Source organism: Ornithorhynchus anatinus, chromosome 12 (genome assembly GCF_004115215.2).
Source record: "Ornithorhynchus anatinus isolate Pmale09 chromosome 12, mOrnAna1.pri.v4, whole genome shotgun sequence".
Classification (NCBI taxonomy): Eukaryota; Metazoa; Chordata; class Mammalia; order Monotremata; family Ornithorhynchidae; genus Ornithorhynchus; species Ornithorhynchus anatinus.
The window spans coordinates 29,247,757-29,254,278 of record NC_041739.1 but is presented as its reverse complement, the minus strand read 5'-3'; the positions used below and the strand labels follow the sequence as shown (position 1 = coordinate 29,254,278).

At 45.5% G+C, this 6,522-nt stretch overlaps 1 non-coding gene across 1 annotated transcript; it reads right to left on the bottom strand.

Annotated features, from left to right (window-relative positions):
• Window positions 1-5,556: 5,556 nt before the first annotated feature.
• Window positions 5,557-5,694, bottom strand: LOC114815722. The gene has a single exon (XR_003763524.1). It is a non-coding gene; the product is annotated as a small nucleolar RNA SNORA7 (small nucleolar RNA).
• Between the last annotated feature and the right edge of the window lie 828 nt (window positions 5,695-6,522).

Genomic DNA, 6,522 nt, shown 5'->3' with positions numbered 1-6,522 from the left:
GCTCCCTGTCTCTTCTGCCTCATCTAAGCACTTGGATCTGTGACCTCTTTGGGCATTCGATATTTGCCCCGTCTTCAGCCCCACAGGGCTTATGCACATATGAGTGAATTATTTATGATGTATTATTTATTTACATTCATCTCTCTCTCTCTCTCTCTCCCTCTATACTGTAAGCTTGTTGTGGGCAGGGAACGTTTCTGTCAACTCTGTTGCATTGCGCTTTTCCAAGCATGTAGTACAATGCTCTACGCACATAATATGCTTAATAAGTACCATTGCTGCTGCTGCTGATGATGATCAATTAATCAATCAATCATATTTATTGAGTGCTTACTATGTGCAAAGCACTGTACTAAGTGCTCCCAAGCTGTGCTTGGGAGAGTACAGTACAACAGAATTAGCAGACAGGTCCCCTGCCCATAACGGGCTTACGGTCTAGAGGATGATGATAAGAATGAGAATGAGCTGAAGGCTTCGAGAGTCAATAGTATTTATTGAGCACCTACTGTGTGCCGAACACTCTACTAAGCATTTGGGAGAGTACAATACAACAATAAATGGACACGTTTATATGTGTTTACAGGCTACATCCAGGGCCTGCTGTAGGCTGACAACTGTCCTCTTGAGGCATATACACAATTGGGTGCACAGGGGGTTATTAATTGCTTTACAGAGCCAGCATTGGTCAATAAGACTAAAGGAAAGCCAAGATTTTCTTGACAATACAGAATTAATGCTGCCCTAAATTCTATTACCATGGAAACTAGTCAAGGAAAACCTCCTGGAGGAGGTGGGATATAAGAAAGGGATGAATGAGAAGCGGTGTGGATAAAGCATAGGCCTGGGAGTCAGCTCATGGGTTCTAATCCCAACTCCGCCACTTGTCTGCTGTGTGACCTCGGGCAAGTCACTTCACTTCTCTGGGCCTCAGTTCCCTCATCTGTAAACTGGGGATTGAGACCGGGAGACCTATGTGGGCAAGCGCTTAGTACAGTGCTCTGCGCACAGTAAGTGTTCAATAAAAATAATTGAATGAATGCCAAGGGACTATGTCCAACCCGATTTGCTTGTATCCGCTCCAGTGCTTAGAACAATGTCTGGCACATGGCATGCTTAACAAATACCACAATTATTATTATTATTAGAGAGTTCTAAGCAAGAGGAAGGGAGTGTGAAGGGATCAGTGGCGGCAGAGTCAACGGTGAGGTTCAGTGAGAAATTATGTAGGGAAGAGAGGAGAGTGTGAGCTGGGGAGTAGTGGCTTCAGAGAGTTGATGTGTAAGAAGAAAACTTGCTACAGTGAACTATTATCATCTCTGTTCCAATCTCCCTGGAGAGCTGGGCCAGGTCCCTCATAAAGGAGATGAACGAGCCATCATTTATCAAGCCATTTAGCCTTTTTTGGCTCTTCAAACTGTCCAATCAGACCCAAAGTGTATCCACATTGTGCAAAATCTCCAAGCCGGGCACAACGCCATTGCCAAAAATGGGAATTATTACCTTCTCTCTGCATGCCTCTGCCATCAGAACAACAGGGAAGTTTTAATGACGGCAGCCCTGGGTGAAAACATTATGATTTTGGAAAATAAATGAAGACTTGGCTTGGGTGTAGTGGTGAGAAGTCTCCTGATTATCCTCTCAGCAGCGCAAAGCGTGGTCACTTGGAACCTGGTGACTAGGTAGTTTCTTGTCTTTCGAAGAGGTTTTCTGTTGCTGTTTTTCTTCTTCATTCAGCTGAGTCTACTTCAAAGAAACCCTCAAGTTGTAAGAATAGTTAGCGTCTTTCTCTTTTTTATTCATTAGCTTGCTCTCTTTTTATTCATTAATTTATTCATTCAATCGTATTTATTGAGCGTTACTCTATTTAGTACGCATGGTTCCAGCAGGCGACGAGTAGCAGAACAGTCACCTGCCCTAGAAAATGGGCTTTGAGACAGTGGAAAAGACTGGCTAGAATCCCATTCTTCCCCGAGTTCACTAAGATGTTAAAAGTTAGTTTGGTAACAGTGAATCCATTGCATAATCCACAAATGAAACTCGAATTTTTTATGAGCTTACTTCTGTTTCTTGACACCAGAATTACAACTCAGGGAAATGTCTGCAGCAACATTTTGCTTAGCTTCTCTCCGTTTATTTAGATATCCTCATTTCTCTTGGGAATCTTCCTTTACTGTTCCGGTGCAAATGTATGCGTCGCTACGACATCCTTGGGGAAGGGATCCTGGCACTCCCAGAGCAGATGAAAAGAAATGTAATGTGCAAAGTTCACATGCCCAGAATATCACTCTGCAAGGAGCTTCTGCAACTTTTTCTTTGCCATTATATATGAGGTATGGCTGCCGATTTCATTTAGTCAGGGGGATGGGAGTGAGGGAGGTTGACAGTTGGTTGATGTGTGTGTCTAGGTCCTAAATCATCTCATTCATGGGAAGACCTCCTACGTTCTCTGATTAACTCCCATTCAAGTGCATATACGTACTGTAACCCACAGGACTAATATCCCCTGTGTGACTTCACTATGGAAAATTCTAACTAACTCCCCTTGTTTAGGTTTAGGTCAGAGAGAGCCTAATCGTTTGGTAAAATGCGAGGGAGGCAGCTTCCGTTGTAATATAATAGTCAGAGACATTCCACACAGACCGACCCTAGAAATGACGAAAACCCTTCTATCTGTCAAATTGAAAACCTGCACTGAAATCTTCAACTGCCACTTCCAACGGCAAGAAGTCCTCTCTCTCCCTCCCTCTCCTCTTTCTGCTCGACTTCTTTTAATACAACTGTAATTCTCTTGTCTTTCCGTCTCTAACTTGCACTGCAAACTGCTTCGAATATCCACTTCTGCGTCACGTACTTCTTCAAAAAGCTTGGCCCACATACACAATCGGTACATTTTTCTTCTCTTTGGCAATAATGGTATACTATGAACTGAAAAGGAGGCTGGATACTGAGACACCCGTTTGCCTTTCAGCAGGCTTGTTAATATCAGCTCTGAATTTTTCATGAAGGCTCAGTAACCTGGAGTCTGTGGCTCAGGCCCTGGGGGTTTGACCACAAAGAGGCGGATCAGCTGATTTCTCACTCCCCATCTGGCCCCGGGTGACAGGGACAGTCAGGGGCCACTAGAAACCTGAAGAAGAAGAAAGCTGATGTGGAACAGTCATTGTCGTGCATAAAAGGCCAACCGTGTGCTGGTGTATGGATGGATCATTGAGACACTTGTTTATCGCTGGCTTCAGAATCTATTTAGCCAATGTGTTTCACTTCAGAGTCACCAGAACAGCTGCCTCCCATGGAACTGATATCCTCCTACACTGGGGTATCCTCATTTGCCAAACCAGTCATTTCAGATTCGGGGCCTCCGGTCAGATAATGCTTTATACTGTTGTTTTGAGGCCGCTGGGCGGACGGCCTTTTCGCCCGCACAGGCGGCTGCCGGACACGCGTGGCCACGCTCCCGCACACGAAGATCTCTTAGGCTTGGCAAGTTTGAAGTCTCCCAGCGTTTCACTCCAGGGCAGGATTGAGGCGAAATGAATCTCACCTAGTTAAAGCAACCCATGTTTCTCCCTCGATTCTTTTACTTTTCTTCATAAGGTCCCGGGAACTTCTGGGGCCAAAATTAAGCACAGGACTCTTTTCGTTTTGTTTTGTTTTTTATGGCATTGGTTACGCACTTACTATGTGCCTAGAACTGTTCTAAGCTCTGGGGTAGATACAGGTAATCAGATTGGACACAGTCCATGTCCCATATGGGGCTCACTGTCTTAATCCTCATTTTTCACAGATGAGGTAACCGAGGCACAGAGAAGTTATGTGACTTGCCCAAGGTCACACAGCAGACAAGTGGCAGAGCAGGGACTACAGACCAGGTAATTCTGACTCCCGGGACCATGCGCTATCCACTAGACTATGCCGCTTGAGTAAGAGGCAGGCAATTCAGCCTGTGGGAATATAAAGTCAGGGAAGGAAACAAAATGCAATTTCCTCCCTTGAGGAAAAAGTAGCTGGGTTTAAATATCTACCTTTCTTGCGTTTTGTAATGGCTCCATTATTTTCTTGCTGAAATTGCTAGAAAGGAAAATCATCATTAGTTACCAGCAGCAGCAGCTACCACGGTTTATCTTCCTTATCATCAGCGGTATTTTTTGAGTACTTGATATGTGCAGAACACTGTACTAAGCCCTTGGGAGTACATAATACAACAGAGTTGGCAGATATATTCCCTGCTCATGAAAATAAAATAAAAGCAAATTATGGTGCTTGTGAAGTGCTTACTATGTGTCAAGCACTGTTCTAAGTACTGCGGTAGATACTAGTTAATCAGATTGGACACAGTCCTTGTCCCACATGGGGCTCACAGTCTTAATACTCATTTGACAGATGAGGGAACCGGGGGTCAGAGAAGTTGAATGACTTGACTGTGGTAACACAGCAATAGAACCCAGGTCCTTTAGACACCGAGGTCTGTGTTTCAGAGAAGCAGCGTGGCTCAGTGGAAAGAGCACGGGCTTTCGAGTCAGAGGTCATGAGTTCGAATCCCAGCTCTGCCACTTGTCAGCTGTGGGACTGTGGGCAAGCCACTTACCTTCTCTGGGCCTCAGTGACCTCATCTGTAAAATGGGGATTAAGACCGTGAGCCCCACGTGGGACAACCTGATTCCCCTAGGTCTACCCGAGCGCTTAGAACAGTGCTCTGCACATAGTGAGCGCTTAACAAATACCAACATTATTATTATTATTATCCAGTAGGCCAAGTTGCTTCTCACTAGGCCGTGCTGCTTCTTTCAATTTTCACCTGGGAATTGGGTTGATGATTTGCTCTGAAGGTGGATGAGTGATCGCAACATGAAGTTTCCTCCAGCAACTCCACATGCTGGACAAGCCTCCATTTAGCAGCAGTGGCCCCTTTACTCCGACCTTTAATTAAGACCTTCAGAAGACAGCACAGGACTCCCCCAATTCCCTGCTCTTCACACTGGCCCAGCTGCACAGGTACAGACACAAAGGCTTTTGAGGGAAACTTTTGAAAACTGCTTTGCAAAAGAGAGTAGTGATTCTTACTCAGGGTCTGAGAGTCCTGAAGTCAAATCTCCAATGAGTCTCATTCATATTTTTTTTGCTTTGCTATTTAATGCTACTTATTAAGCACTTACAACGTGCCGGAGCATCATACTAAACTGCGGTATGGACACAAGATAATCAGATTGAACCCAGTCTTTTTATGGCATTTGAATGTTTACTGTGTGCCAAGCGCTGTCCTAAGCGCTGGGGTAGATACATTATCAATTGATCAATCAGTGGCATTTATTGAGCTCTTACTGAGTGCAGAGCACTGTACTAAGTGCTTGTCTTGTCATCTCCAACCCATAGCGACGTCATGGACAAATCTCTTCTAGTACCTCCCACCTCTATCTGCAATCGTTCTGGTAGCGTATCCATAGGGTTTTCTTGGTAAAAATACAGAAGTGGTTTACCACTCTCCTTCTGCGCACTCAATCTGAGTCTCCACCTTCGACTGTCTCCCATGCCGCACCTGCCTCGCACAGGTGAGTTTTGACTTGTAGCAGATTGCCTTCCACTCACTATCCACTGCCCAAGCTAGGAATGGAATGGGTAGGTCTCTGCTTGACTCTCCCTCCCATAGGCAAGACTGGTAGAGTACTGAAAACCCTCCAGGTTTGACCCTAAGAGGGGGACTAATTGCTTGGGAGAGTACAATATAACGAACACATTCCCTGCCCACAGTGAGCTGCCACTGCCTAGACTGAACTAGGGTCGATTGCTTATCTCCTTTCATCCACTAGTCACCTTTTCCCTGGGATCCTTAAATTCACAGGAAATACCAAAATCTATTGCAGCTCACTCCTCCCTGGTGGTCCTCGGCATCCAAAAGTCCATTTGGCCAGTTGAGGGACTGGGGAGGTGCAGAGCAATCAGCACATCCACCTGGACATTTGCTCTCAGACATGTAGAGGGGCAGGAGACCCCCCAGACCAGCTCACCTGGATGTCAGCTGCCCAAGCCCACCAGACCGGCGGTGCCGGATCAGATTTTTCCTCAGATATAGCACATCAGAGAGTTGTCGGCATCTAAACCGCTCATGACCTACTGGAAAGGGCACAGGCCTATGAGTCAGAGGACCTGGATTCTAATCCTGATCCACCTCTTGCCTGTTGTATGATCTTGGGCAATTTATCTGTGCCTTAGTTTCCTCACCAGTGGAATGGAGATATGATACCCATTTTTCTCTCCTTGGATTGTGAACCCACATGGGATGAGGACTGGGTCTTGCTTATCTTGTCTCTACCCTAGAATTTAGGGCAGAGCTTGGTATGTCTAATGTGTCTATTAACTCTATTGTATTGCACTTCCCCAAGTACTTTGTATAGTGCTCTGTGAACAGCAAGTGCTCCATCAACCCATCAGTGGACTTTATTGAGCGTTTACTGTGCGCAGAGCACTGTACTAAACTCTTGGGAGAGTACAACATAATAGAGTTGGTAGACATGCTCCCTGCCCACT